Genomic DNA, 15,736 nt, shown 5'->3' with positions numbered 1-15,736 from the left:
TGCACCTTGAAAGTCAAACCACTAACACTTTCTTGACCATCATCTCCCCTTATAACCTAATAGTGACAACCCAAGAGCCTTGGGAATAGCGATGTTTCCAGCTGGGTGACCTTCTAGGAGACCACCGTTGAGAAGGGATAGCCTGGTAACTACTCCGTATAGCCGGTGCTACAACCATGGCTATGAAGATACAGAAGACAATGCTCTTGCTACCAAAGTCATTGACATTAACAAATGGTTCAACATCAGAAACTGACATGATTATTATCAATGAAAATGGCATTAAAGAAGAGGCATTACCTTCTGCTTTGCTGTTGCATCCTAAGGACCATGGGACTTTTCCATCTGACTTGTGACTGAAATCTTCCATATGTATCATCTCCCATATTAGAATGTGAGCGCTTTGAGGTCAGAGATTGTCCCACTTTTCTTTTTGAATCTCCAGTGCTTTGTACATTGTTAAGTGTTTAATTAATGCCTCATTCATCTCTTCCTTAAGTAAAAAGCAGGAGTTGCCAAACTCTTTCAGTTTTTGGATTCTCAGTCTCATGAATCTTGGTTACTCATCTTTCCAACAAAAGATTGACAACCTCAGACACCAAGTTCTTTAGAACAAAAACAGGGTACTCTCAGTTAGTTAATACTCTTAGGTTTAGTGTTTTCTTTCTAGGGGTTCTTAACCTGAGGTCCCCAAACATATTTTAAAAATATTTTGATACCTGTAATTTCAATAAAACTAGCTTCCTTTGTAATTCTATATATTTTATTTTATGCATTTAAAGAAATGATTCTGAGAAGGGGTCCATAGGTTTCACAAAATTGCCAAAGCAAACCATGACAGAAAAGATTGGGTGAGCATTCCAGCTTTAGACTGTCTTCATGGTCCAAAGGCTTCTGTCAGATCCTGTCTTGTGGTGAGCTGTCCATATTCCTCCCTGTTATAACCTCTACAGACTTGATGATAAGCCAGATAGTGGGGATTTGCACAATAATTACCAATCAGATCTGGGGTTCAGGGTTCCTTAGTTTCCCCCCCCCATTTTCTCATGCAGATGAGTGGGTGGGAAAAAGATACAGAGACAGCCCCTAGCCCAAGGGGCCAGGGCATTATTCATCTGCATTCCTGTCCCTTTCAGAGGAGAATTCAGCCTGTTCTGCAGCCTTCTTGCAGCACCTTTTTGCTGTTGTTTAGTTATTTCAATTGTGTCTGACTCTTCATGACCTCATTTGGGGTTTTCTTGGCAAAGATACTGGAGGGGTTTACCATTTCCTTCTCCAGCTCATTTTACAGATGAGGAAACTGAGGCGAACAGGGTTAAGTGACTTTCCCAGGTCACACATCTAGTAAGTACAAAATTAGGATTGGTTTCTCATATAAGACTCCAGAGAAACTCAAATTTTTGTAATACTCTAAGGTTCTAAACTTTAACTGAAGTTCAGCTCTAATATCTCATCATTGTGCAGAGGGGAATGGAGAATTCTCCAAGGCAGATTATAGATTGTGGCAGGGCCTATGAAGATGGAAACAATTCAAGGAAGGTCCTGGTCACAAACAACTCTATTTTTTCCCCTTTCATTTTTTAAAATTACATTAACACATATTAATGGTACAAAACAAGCATTTCCATACTTCTCTATTGAATGATAAAGATTCAGGGACCAGCCTAGTTAAGTTCAGAAGGGTTCATTGCCAGGTTGGCAGCAGGATGATGGATGTTGCAGTCACAAGTCGCCTAATTACGCTGCAGAAGGTTGCTACTTGTGGTCGTATACCGAATGCTTCCTCTAGTAAAATGACAGGTTGAAGTATAGAAGCATTCCAAAGCACTTCCCTCACAGCAATCCTAAATAAATCATAAGTAATGCTGATATTGTTATCTTTATGTTACAGATATGAAGAAACTGAGACTTAAGTGCTCACATTAATTTACCCAACAAGTTAAGTATTGTCGACCTGAAATAAAGAATACTACCAAAGTAGCAAAGTTTTGTTCAATTGTTTCATGATCTCATTTGGGTTTTCTTGGCAAAGTTACTGGAGTGGTTTGCCATTTCCTTCTCTAACTAATTTTATAGGTGATGAAACTGAGGCAAATAGGGTTAAGTGACTTGCCGAGGGTCACACAACTAGAAAGTGTCTGAGGCCAGATTAGAACTCAGGAAGATGAGTCTTCCTGACTCCAGGCCCAACATGTTGGCCATAACATTCTGTTTGGCTTCACCAATTGCCTGGGCACAGATTATATGCAGTAATAATAGTATAGCATAATAATAATAGCAGTAATCAGTGGTGGGTGAAGAAAAAGGAAAAGAAGAAGAAGAAATAGAAGAAGGAGGAGGAGGAGAGAGAAAGAGAAAGAGAGAATCTCTCCATTGAGCCCAAAAGGCAAATGATTTCCCTGAAGTGAAAATTGGCAGAGCAGGGAGGCTGTGTGTGTGTGTGTGTGTGTGTGTGTGTGTGTGTGTGTGTGTGTGCGCGAGCGCGCGCGCCCCGCATACGCACTCATTGAGCTGCTGCGGCAAGTTCAGCCAAAATGCAATCTTATTTCCTGCTGTGGCACCATCTTGAGGTGGGGGGAGGGGCAGAGCGGGATAGAGAGAGGCTTTGTCTTTAGATAGCAAACCCTTCCTCCATGAGAAGAAAGACATAGTTTACAGCTAGCTTCACTATTCTCATCCTTGAATAACACAGCAAATTACATTGAGCAAACTTCTCAAATGCTAACTATTTGTAAACAACATACTAGAACTGAGGGTGCCAAGTATGCAGTACTGGCCCTCAGGGAGCTCACAGTCTAATGGGAAGACAAAGAAATACAGCAATGAATATGATAAAAGATAGAATGTGGTATGGCAAAGGAGGGATCTAGACCAAGTGTTGCATGAGTTATGAAGGAGAACTCCATTTCAGGCTGAGTGATGAATGAAGGCTTCGTGGAAAGGGCAGGAGCTGAGCTGGACCTAGACATCTAGAGGTATATTGAGAGTGTACTCCAGTTAAGTACTCCTACAGTTAGTGCCCTCCAGGCTTGGTCCATACTAGTGCCCAGAGTCGGAAGAGAATAGGATAAGGTCTGAGAACAGCTAATAATTCAGTTGGTGTAGTGGAGCAGAGTGAAGTAAAGCTGAATCTGAGACAGTGAGGACCTTTAGTAACAGACTCAGGAGTCTACCCAGGGCATCCCAAAAGCCTTGGTGCAGTAGGTCACTCCTTAGGCACAGGCCCCTTGCCTTGCTTCCAACATAAAAAGGCAGTGAGTACTTTCCTAAAGTTTTTTTAAGGCTATTGGGGTTAAATGACTTGCCCAGGGTCACACAGCCAGTAAGTGTCAAGTGTTTGGTCTGAGGCCTGATTTGAACTCAAGTCCTCTTGACTTCAAGGCCAGTACTTTATCCACTGCACCACCTAGTTGTCCCGGCAGTGAGCACTTTCCAGGCTTTTTGGAGACTAGGAGACATCCTTAGGTAAGGAGGAAAGGACATTATGGTGGAGGCAGGAAGAAAACAACCACGGAGAAGAGAAAGGCAGCAAGTTTACATCTGTAGAAACCCCCTTCCAGAACTGTTGGGTTCTATAAACTGTAGTGGGCAGCTGGGCAGGATGGGAGATAGAGCTCTAGGCCTGGAGTCAGGAAGTCTCCTCTTCCTGAGTTCAAATCCAGCCTCAGACACTTATTGTCTGTGTGACCCTAGGTAAGTCATTTAACTCTGTTTCCCTCAGTTTCCTCATTTGTAAAATGAGCTGGAGAAGGAAATGGCTAACCACGTTCCCAAGAAAAACCCAAATGGGGTCACACGAGTTCAGACACAACTGAACAACAAAAGCTTTAATAGCTTAAAACTACATTAAGACTTTTGGGACTTCCTTTTTTTTTTTTTTAGTTGGGGAAAATAGGAAACCCTTAAAGATTTTTTAAAAGCAGAATACTGACATGGTCAATTTTTTTGCCTTAAGAAACAAAAATGATATTGAGTAAATTATAAAAAATCTTCAATTCATTATTAAAACAAAACAGTGAGGAGCAGCTAGATGGTGCAGTGGCCAGAGTACTGTCCCAGAAGTCAGGAAGACCTAAATTCAAATCTGGCCTCAGACACTTACCAGCAGTGTGACCCTGGGAACAAGTCACTTAACCTCGATTGCCCTCAAAACCAAAAAATAATAAATAGGATGAAACAAACAAACAAATAAAGGTGGTAAAAGTATTGGATCAGGAATCAGTTATGGTAAAAAGGGGCAAAGTCAATTAGCAGCTGATGCAGAGGCAGAGGGATAAATTCCCTCCTCCCCATTAAACATCTAGTACTCATTTCACTATACCATGCTGGCTTTCTAGTGTAACTGAGGCTTAGATCTTCGCTGTGGGATGTGAAGCTTTTCCTGGGCAGGAAAAAAGACTATAGTCTCTACGTCAGGAGCTGTTAAAGCTCATGGTCCATTTGTAAGACAGAGAGATGGCCCTACTTCTTTCTTGAAGTTGAAACAAGGTAGACCTGGAAGTGCCTAATGCAGGTGTGGGGACCCTGCGGCCTTGAGGCCACATGTGGCCTTCTAGGTCCTTGGGTGCAGCCTTGTGACTGAGTCCAAGTTTTACAGAACAAATCCTTTTATTAAAGGGATTTGTTCTGTGAAGTTTGGATTCAGTCAGAGGGCCACACTTGAGGACCTAGAGGGCCACTTGTGGCCTTGAGGCCAAAGGTGCCCCACCCCTGCTCTAATGTTAGGCATTCAGGTCACCTGATAAGGAAGGGAACTAGAAGAAAACACTGTCTGGAATATCCTCATCTACGCATCAAACTCCTGCTAGGTCCAGTCACCTCAGTTTCTCCCCCGATGCCTTGCCTTGCTATTCTAGAAGCAAAACCCTAAAATTAGAAATGTGATAATGAGTTGTATGTCTGCAAACATGTGTGGGATGAAGTTGGGCACACAGGATATCATCAATGTAAATAGTGAGAGAAAACAAGCTTCTTTGCCTCATCACCACAGGAGGCAGGATCCAGGTGATGAAGACTTCTTGGCCTCAACCTCAGATACACCTAATTTTATATTTAAAGTTGGTCAGGCAAAGAGAGACTTGGCCTGTGAGTTACAACTCTGGAGTATAATTATAGCCCCACCCCTGGATGCCAATTAAATTTCTTCCTTACAATACTTACAATTCAGCACATACCAGGCGGCAACAATGGAGTGAGCCCAGCTTGGAAATCCCTCAGGCAGCAGCTGGGCATTTGCTGGGCAATCTGTGGCATGCCCCGGTCTTCTCAGTTTTGACTGAGGTCAGGGGATAAGAGGGCCTGTTTGGGCCTCTGCTTGTTGCAAGTTTTCTCAACCTGTCTTTTGTCTATTGCCTCTTGGGCCAGCCAGCACTAGTCCAGAATGGACTCGGGTTCATATTTATAATTGTAATTTTCTGGTAAGGATATAACACGTGGCTTGAGCCCTCACCCCAGAGTGAAACTGGGAATGTTTAGAGTCAATCTAGTTTTAAATACTCAGTTATTACAATGTTCCCAGAAACTTAGGTGAAACAACAGTATAAAGCCAGCAAAAGCATTTAATTGGAACAGAAAAAGGAAATTTGAAACACAAATCCACCATCTCTGCAACCATACCACAGATGAATGCCTTCCCACTCTCTTCCTACAACTTCACTTGCCACCTTCAGGTTACCTCTTGGCAAACAAGGGACAGTAGCACAATGTTTTGTCAGCAGAGAGGCCCTCACTTAGAGGTCTTGGCCGTCAGCCCTGACTGCAGCTGTAACAGTTTCTGCAGCTCTCCTCTTCACCCTTTCGTAGTCAAATGTCTGCCCAGAAATCATCCTGAGCTTCTGGTCCAGGTCAGCTCTCCTACTCTCAGCAATTTAGCCAACGGCCAGCTCTTAAGAGTCAGTCCTTGGTTCCAAACCTGGTGGACCCCAGGAATGGGTATTTCTTGCCATCTCTACCAGGGGGCCTGGAGTCAGCTTCCTGCTTCTTCTAGTTGTCTCTATGTCAACATCTGATTGCTATGGGAATTTGAAATTCTGGGTCCTTGCCATCAGGGTCAGAGGCATGACAGGAAATGTAGTTCCTGGTGGGATTTTCCCCTTCTGCATTGTGGAATTTTAAGTTTTCGTGGGCAGGGGTCTATAGTCTCTGTGGGAGTTGCTATTGAAGCTCATGGTCCATTTGTAAGGCAGAGAGACGACCCTATTTCTTTCTTGAAGTTGAAACAAGGTAGACCTAGAAGGGTGTAATGTTAGGCATTAAGGTCGCCTGAGAGGTGAATGACAAAGGAAGGGAACATGTTAGATGTTTAGTTCTGATTAAACCCTATAGCAAATCCAACTGCTTCTTGACCAGTATGCTAGAGGGCTGAGGCTAAAAAGTCCCCTGAGATGGCATCAAAAAGCCCTATTCACTGCCACAACTACTTAATGTTTTCCCCTCCCTCTTCCCCTCCCATCTCCCTCCCCTCCAGGTCTGTTCTCTGCCACCTGGGTAGTCACAGGGCCATTACCCACCACCTGTGTAGACCATTAGCAGCCACCTGCTGACCAGCCTGAAGGTGTGAAAACCTGGAGATTGATTTCCACTCAGCAGTGAGAAGCCAGCAGCCTTTACCCAGAGGAGGAGAAAGCTTGAGGCCGAGAGGAGACAGAGGAACAAAAGCTAGTGAAGACATATGTATTTTCTTTCCCCTGCCCTACTACGGCCTTCTACCTCCATGCTCACCCTGGGTTTTGACCACCTGTCAGACCCTCAGCCTTGTAATGAGGCCGATTTCTGTGTGAATATTTTTTCTTTCTGTCTGAGAAATGTAGGTGAGGCAGCTAGGTCAAGAGTGCCAGATTTGGAGTCAGGAAAACCTAAGTTCAAATATCCCTTCAGAAATTTATAGGCTGTGTAACCCTTGGCAAATGGCTTAATCCAGGGGTGTGGAACCTACAGCCCTGAGGCCACATGTGGCCCTCTAGGTCCTCAAGGGTGGCCCTTTGACTGAATCTGAACTCCACAGATCAAGTTTGGATTCCGTCACAGGGTCACCCTTGAGGACCTAGAAGGCCACATGTGGCCTCCAGACCACAGGTTCCCCACCCCTGCTCCTAGGATGATAATTTCCTACAGAGGTGCCTATTTGATCCTGTGGAGGAAGTCTCCTCACCGGGATCTCCCTGCACTGAGGAAATCATAGGTCTAGTGCCCACCTCCTCCAATATTCAATTCCATGTGCAATTCCATACGGAGCATGAAAGTTTCCATCCCCCTTCAATCGGTTAGGCCCCAGAAGGCATCGATTAAGATGTACCTTAGGGTCCACTATGAAGAAAATTAGGCTGGCTTAGTGGAAAGAGCACTGATTTGGAAGTCTGAATGCCTGGGTTCCAATCTAAGCTCCCCATCCTCAGTACTGAGTAGACAAGTTGGGTGTCTTGTTTCATCACTTGCTAGCTGGGTGACATAAGGAAAGTCACATGCTTTTTTTGAGCCCCAATTTCCTCATCTATAAAATGGGTATAATGATATTTGTGGCAAAGAATTACCTTTGTAAATCTTAAAGTTATAAATGCGTGTATGAAGACAGAGACCTTTAATTTAGCATACTAAGATAGAGAATTATAAAGGACCTTAGCGAGTTCAAACACTCTCATTTTCTAGGTGAGGAAACCGAGATCCAGAGGTCAAGATCTCTGCCCCAGGTGAGGGAGGAATAAGAGATGGGATGCAAACCTAGGGCTTCTGACTCCAAAGACAGGTCTCTTCCTATTATTTTCGGCTGCCTTTCATTAACATGGCTAGCTGGGCTCAAGGAGGGAGAACTGGGCCTCATGTTGGCCTGCCAGGCATGCTTCATTAGCTCACACTGAGGTGAGATGTGTTTCAGCAAAGTTGTTGATTGCTTCTCATTCCCTTTGATGAAAGGGAGCCAGGTCTGCATTTTACAGGCACTGCCCTAATAGAACCTTTTTTTTTTCTTTCTGTCCTCCTAGGGTGTTACTGACAAGTTCTCTTCCTTAATCCTGAGGTTGGTGTCTGGCAATAGTGAAACTGCAGAATCTCCTGGTTGGGTCAGGGCACCAAATGCTGCTTCTTGATCAAGGATCCTCTCCATGATATCCCAGCAAATAGCTACCCAATCTTCACTTGAAGACATCCTGTGATGGGGAACCACCTCCCAGGCAGCCTATTACACTTCAGGATAATTCCAAATATTAGGAAGTTTTTCCTTTCTCAGAGTCAAAATCTCTAACTTTTTACCTTTTTTTTAAAACTCTGGTTCTATTCTCTGGAGTCAAGCGAAAAAAATAATTCATCCCACAAGACAGACAGTCTTTCAAATAGGAAAAGACTGCTATTATATCCCCCTAAACCTATTCTTCCACAGGCTCGACATACTCAAATAATCTTCATGTGGCATGACTTTGAAGGCCTTGTCGCTTAGTGACACTGTGGCAGCAGAGAAGAGAGAACACTGGGCCTGGATTTAGAAAGACCCGAGTTCAAATATGACCTCAGACATAGCTGGGCAAGCTTTACCTTGGTTTGCCTCAGTTTCCTCAACTGTAAAATGAGAATAATAACAGCACCCACCTCCCAGGGCTGTTGTGTAGATCAAATGAGATGTCTGTAAAATGCTTATCATAATCACAATGTTATTGTTCAGTCATTTCAGTACTCGGTGACCCTATTTGGGGTTTTCTTGGCAGAGATATTGGAATGGTTTGCCATTTCCTTCTCCAGCTCATTTTACAGATGAGGAAACTGAGGCAAACAGAGTTAAGTGACTTGCCCAGGGTCATGCAACTGGTAAATGTCTGAGGTCAGATTTGAACTCAGGTTTTCCTGACTTTGGACCTGTCACTCTATCCATTGCACCACCTAATTGCCCCATAGTAGGTGCTTAATAAATGCTTCTTTCCCACTCCTCTCAATGTTCTCTAGCTTGTAAATATCTGCGTTAAAATGTGGCACCTGGAACTGAACAATATATTAGACATTGTCTTATGAAAGCAGAATACAGGATTGTCAGTACCCTAGTCTTGGACACTCTTGTGCCCTTCTCAATGCAGCCTACAATCCCATTAGCTTTTTTGGCTCCCCTATCATATCATTGACCATGTAGTCTACTCAAATCCCAGATCCTGCTCAAATGATTTGCTACAACTCCATGCCTTCTTCATCTTGTATTTGTGAAATGGGTTTTTTGAACGTAATTGTAAGACCTTGCATTTATCCCTATTTGATTTCATCTTACTAGATGTGCAAAAGCAAAGAGGTGGGAAAATTCCCAGTTTAACCCAGGGATCAAGCCTGGATTATTTGCATAAGATTTGATTCTTTGATGGAGAGGATGATGACTTGTCACTGCATGCCAACTTGATGAGCACAGTTGGCATGAGAGATTGGGTGAAGAGAGATCTTCCTGCTTTCTGCTTTGAAGGAGGAAACACATGGCACCAGACCTTCTTTGGGAAGAAATCTGGAGAGGAAGAGAGCAGACTTTAGAAGCAGCAGATGTGTAGAGGAACTGGCAGTTCAAGATGTCTCTGATTTCCAGCTTTCCTTCTTAGAGACTTTAGGGAGTTTCCTCCTGGGTGAGATTGAGAACTCTCTCTCTCTCTCTCTCTCTCTCTCTCTCTCTCTCACACACACACACACACACACACACACACACATACACACAGAGTTGAGCTGATTTCTTGCTTCCATTGGGAGAGTGCATTAACTCTGTATTTTCTGATATATTCTTATCTGTACAGCTGCTTTAATTTCTGTTTGCCGTCTTCTGGGATAAATAGGTTTGTTCTCTATTCATTGTTTGTGATATTTTATGTAACTATCATTTGGTGGTAAAGAGATCAAGCCTTTGAATATAAGCTGTACCCCTTCCTCTTCAAGGGATAGCAATCAGGGAAGCAGTTTGAACCTAGAAAGAGTGAAAAAATTTTCCCCAAACTACAGGGAGGCAGAAAGATGTAATTCTAGACTGGTACCTTTCTCTCTAAGGAGAGCAGAGGAACTGCCCTCGTGGCCTCTTCTATATCTCCCTTCCTGGCAGGGATCAAAATCTCCCTAGGAAAGGTACAGGCAAGATTCCAGACAGCTCTATTCACATCTCCCTGCAAGTTACATTTAGACAACCCATATGGACACGTATAACTTATATGGGGAACACTCAACCTTATGCAAGTTTCAGGTATAATAGGCCAATTTAATTTGGCTTGAACACAGAATACGTGAAGAGGACCAATTTGAAATATCCAAAAAAAGTCAATTGGAGTCAGATTGTAAAAATATTTTAAATGCCAAATTAATGAGTTTGCATGTTGTCCTAGAGACTAAAGGAAGCTACTGAATACTCTATGTAAAATTTGTGATGCTTCCTCAACTCTTTTCTCTTTCCATTCTGGTGGTCTATAGTATACTTCCATGAAAATATTACTTCTGTGGCTTTTTTCTTCTGTTGCTCTTCACTTACATGTTTTCCACTATATTTCCTGTGGATTATTATTTATCAATTATTATATTGTTCAGAAAACTTATTAATAATGTTTAAATTAAACTTTTTGTGATTAGAGATCATTTGAACACAGAATGTCACCCTTGTCTCAGTAACTCTCAGGAATGCTGAGATGGCTACAAAGAATTTGGGGTTCCCACAGGTCCTGGATCTACCCAAAACATTCTTGTTTGGGCTCCCCACACCTAAGACTTATTTTGGATCAACCTAAATTTGTAATTTGGGTTCTCTTTGTGTTTTTGCTTTACCCAAATTTTATTGAATGTTTGTATTTACTAATATCCCACCTCAATCTACCTTATTTTCAAGTTACCCTTTCAGCAAAATTGCTTAACTGCATATGTGTGGCTTATGTGCAGATTTCCTTGTTCCATTGTCCAAATCCTATATAATGTAAACTTTCTAGAATCTAGAGAGGAAGCCGTACCTCCTTTCCTGCTTGTTCTTCTATACCAAATGACCCTATAAATTTCTTTCTAAAATCATTTCAGATTTTGAGGCTTGTTCTCATGAGCAACATTCCCCACTAAGGTTTTCAGATGTCCTCAAATGTTGATATCATCTTATTATACTGTTCTAGTTTGCCTTATTGCCATATTCCAGGCCCAGGTTGTATTTCACAAAGTCTCAGTGACACCTATGAGGTCAAATTTGCCTCTTTGACTTAGCATCTCTAGTGTACCATAGATGTTGCTGATGCTTTATGAATTTGCATCTAGATATCTGATGCCACGGATTTTATTACTCACTCTCTTCTCAGATTTTGCCTACTGTAAAATAGTCAGCATTCCCACTGTTTTTCTTCTTCCTACTTCACAATTTTCTGCAGTATCCAATAGAGTTGATATATGCAGGCTGGTTTTTTTCCATTTCTTTTCATCTTCACCTTAAGACCCCTTTGATTTGTAAGATTCCTGGGTCTTACATTTTTACCAGCCTTTGTTAGGTAGGCTCCATCTCTGGCCAAGAGCCCATTGTTCCTATATTTTAAGATGGGGTACCCTGACTTCCTATGCTTCTCCCTGCCCATTTTCCTATTTGCCTTCCCCTTCATCCAGTGACCTCCTTTCCCTTCGGAGCAAGATCTGTGCCAATATATCTTTTTCCCAAAATTATTTGGAAACAACCATCTGGGATGAAATAGTAACTTTCCAGCAATTTTTGGAGACAGACCTTATTTGAGTCCTTCCTAGGCTTTGATCTTGAAGGCAGAAGCGCTGGTCCACTCATCTTCAATCCCCTTACTACTCCCCACCTGACCCACACCCTTTTGACACATTAACTTTAGGGAATGAGCATATTCTGGCTTCTTCAGGATCCATCCACAGACTTGTCCAGATTATCCCTGAAAACATGGGGACTCAGAGAGTTATAGGGTATTATTCTCAGATGTCTACCTGGTGCTAGCTGCTACCCTCCAAGCGCCACGTTCCAGCATGACACCTAGCTGGGAATGGGTAAGAATAGGAAAAAGTATCTTGAGAATGGGGGTTTGAAATAAGCTTTGTCTTGATATAGGAACCTATTAGGATTAGAGCCCACTTAAGATTCAGTAGCCTAAGATTAAATCCCAGGCCTCTAAGAAAAATTTTGAAAAGAAGTCCTTTTCTCTTCCTTCTTCCCAGGATCACTCATACTGAGTACCCTCATGGGTACTCCTTTCTGAGGCCCTATTATCATAGACAAGATTAACTATATAAGTCACGGGGTTCAGAATCATCATCAGGGTAGGGAGGGACGGTACATGCCTGAGAAGAGACATTGAATGAACTCCACCAACATATTTATGCTGGTATAATCAGTAACTTTAAAAAAAGCCACCAAAGAACACATGTAACCTAACATCAGTATGGAAATGGAAAGGGGCAATTTCATTCCTTTGTTATGGTGACTGTGGGGGCTGATTCCACATGTGTGTGCATGTGTGTGTGCATGTGTGTGTATGAACCTTAACTCTTTTCTTTGATCACCAGCTGGTGAAACCACCTCTTTCTCTCTTTCTACCGCCCCTGCCAAGCTTCCTCCCTGAGTCACTGCCCATCTGCCAGGCCCTGCTGAAGATCTGGGAGAGCCAGAACTGTCCTGATTTTTCCACACCCTACAGATGGCGCTGGTGGAAACATTTTCTGTGGTGGGCTAGCTCCATTGGTTAGACTAGAACATGGTGAAAATAAGGTCACAGATTCATTCTTTCATATGAGTGAGGTGACTGTGCTCTGACTCTCAACCTCTTTTTCAATTCTGTCCAGCTGTCTTGCATGTGTATGCAGTTGGTGGTGAGGGAAACTGTGAAACCAGAGTATGTAGGCAGCTCGGTGCAAGCCATCCATATTGGAAAACAACTCAAGTATATGCCCTACTGATTGTGGGTCTATAGCACCATCTTGTTTTTTTAACCATAGAAAGATAACTGGATTTAGAGATGGAAAGGTCCTTAGACATTATCTTGTTCCATATCCTCATTTTACAGATGACAAACTGAGGACCAGAGGGGTTTACCTCCCCAAAGGTCAAAAAGTTAGTTTTGGAGGAGAGCCAGAATACAAGCCTAGGTTTTCTGACCCCAGATCTAGTACTGTTTCCAAAATACCATTTTGATTCTACAATAATGTATTGTTCGTATGTTTGCATGCCATTTGGGGTAATTATTTATACCTCAAATGAGTTCACAAACTGACTCTAGGTAACAGCGTTGGGGAACCTGCCTAGGACACCAAATGAAACTCCAGGAGCCCTAAAGATCAGGCCATCAGCCAATCAGCCACCCATTAGAAAGCCTCCAATTCAGCCAATGTATGTATTGGAGCTTTAGGAGACACGGACCCTGTCCTTGAGGACCTTAAGTCTAGTCAGGGAGCCCAGAATCACACACAGTCATTAGAAGACATCAGAAGGTAATCTGTAGTCAAATGGTGCCTTGTTAGAAATAAATTGTATGTACTATAGGCATTCTGAAAAGGAGAGAACCTGAGAGGAGAGACATGAGCCTAATGAGGAGGGTAAGGTCTCATAGCAGTCAATTAAAATTTATTAGGTGCCATAAGAGCCTGTTACTGTGCTAAGCACTGGGAATACAAATATGAAAAAAAAAAAGACCATTCTGCCCTCAAGGAACTTACAATTTAACGAAGGAAGACATACAAATGCTAAAAAGTGGGACAGGAAGGAGAGAGAAGGGAAGGTGGAAAAGTCCAACTAGGTGGGAAGTGAAGAGATGGCTCACCTGGGTGCCCTTAAATGGCGACTTTGGGAGGACCTTTTCACTCTACCCTCCAGTAAGGGCAGTACCGAAATGAGGTGAAGGATAGATAAAAGTTGAATAGACAAGATGGAGGAATAAGGTATTGTAAGCATATGGAGGAAAGATGGTGAAAGGGAAAGAGCAATGGACTTGGAATAGTATCTGAGTTAGAGTTCTGTGCGGATGCTTATTAGAAAGACAAATCACATAAGATCCCTGAGCCTTAGCTTTCTTATAAGTAAAGTGAAGGTCACAGAACATCTCATGAAGTTGTCGGATAAAAAGATACTAAGTGTTCCATAAATATGAGGAGTTATTACTAAGGAGGCTGTATGAATGAGGGAGCAGAGGCTGCAAGGAGTATGTGGAAGACACTGGTGTGGAGTAACTTAATTTATAGATGAAAGTTGCTTTGGCACTCCAAAATGGTTGGATCAGTTTACAATTCCACCAACAATTAATTAGTGCCCCAATTTTTCCATATCCTCCAACATTTGTTGCTTTCCTCTTCATTCATTTTATTCCAAGCCAAATAGCAGATGAACCTGGGAGAATAGGCACTAGGGAAGAAAGAAAGCAGTTTCAAAGGGAAGTATCACCTAAAGAACTCTCAGTGTTGTGAGTTTGTGGGTCTGACTCACAAAAGAGCTGAAATAGCCCTTAGGTTATGTTCCCAAAAGATCCATAAGCACTCCCTAGTGAAGAAGAGACCCCACAGCAGCTGCAATTTGGCAGAGGACCAGCAGATGTCAGTACAGCAGAAAAAAAATCCAAGATTAAAATCCTCAGCCAGAAGATGACAACAGTAAGTTGACAAGTATGTATTAATCACTCGCATGTGTCAGGCTCTGTAATAAGCCCTGGAGATATAAGGTCAAAATGAAATTGTCCCTGATTTCAAAGAAATCTCATTCTATTAGAAGAAACCTACATATATAAATAAATATCTCACATAGCAGTATGAGGGAGTTGTTTGTGTAAAGTAAAAAGAGATTCTGCTGGATTTTTTGGAAGAGAAGGATAAAAGGTTTCATTCCCTTTCCCTGGGACACCCCCTTCTGGAATAGTGGAATTTACTCTCTGGCCACTCACCTCCATCTTCCAAGGATGGCCTTCTCTTTGACTATGCATGGAGTAGAACATCATGGGAGACTTCATGACCCTATCAGACAGAAATGACTTCTGGCTCTCCTTTTTTATCTAGGGATAAAATTTGGATTTTTGCTTTTACCACACTGTGGACACTTGTGGAATATAAATCAATAAGATTCTCTTTCATGGGGCTTTCGTGGGTGGCCTCCACCTCCAACTGGAACAAATCCTACCATTGACAAAAGAGAATATTTTTTTTCTGTCTCCTCTATTCTTTTGCACTATCCTGGTTACTACACCTCCTTTTTATCTTACACATTTTCTAGTAATGAAATACCTACATAACAGACAGCTCAATGATTGACCACACACTTCTATCTTTTGCTGTCTGTTCAATACTATTTGAATACAAATACAAACTAATTTTAAAGAATAGGTAAGTTTGGGACTTAAAATAAGCTCACCCAGACTTGCAGTATTGGTGAGAGTAGAGGTGGAACATATGAATCAATCAATCAATTAACATTTGTTAAGTACCTAGTAGTACCGGGCACTGTGCTAAGCACTAGGGATGCAAAAAGAGGCAAAACAAAATAAAACAAAACAGTGCTGTCCTTATGGAGCTTACAGTCTAATGGGGGAGACAATATAAAAACAGCAAAGCAAGCTATGTACAGGATAAATAGGAAATAATTAGCAGAGAGAAGGCACTGGAATTAAGAGGGGTTAGGAGAGGCTTCCTGTAGAAGGTGTGATTTTAGATGGGACTTAAAGGAAGCCAGGGGGTCAGTAGACAGAGAGGAGGAAGGAGCATATTCCAGGTATGGGAGACAGCAAGAGAAAAATCTCCAAAGCTGAGAGATGGAGTGTCTTCTTCACAGAACGGACAGGAGACC

Source organism: Phascolarctos cinereus, unplaced genomic scaffold, assembly GCF_003287225.1.
Source record: "Phascolarctos cinereus isolate Bilbo 61053 unplaced genomic scaffold, phaCin_HiC Scaffold_3;HRSCAF=262, whole genome shotgun sequence".
NCBI classification, from domain to species: Eukaryota; Metazoa; Chordata; class Mammalia; order Diprotodontia; family Phascolarctidae; genus Phascolarctos; species Phascolarctos cinereus.
The sequence above is the reverse complement of the archived record's forward strand: the minus strand, read 5'-3'. Positions refer to the sequence as shown.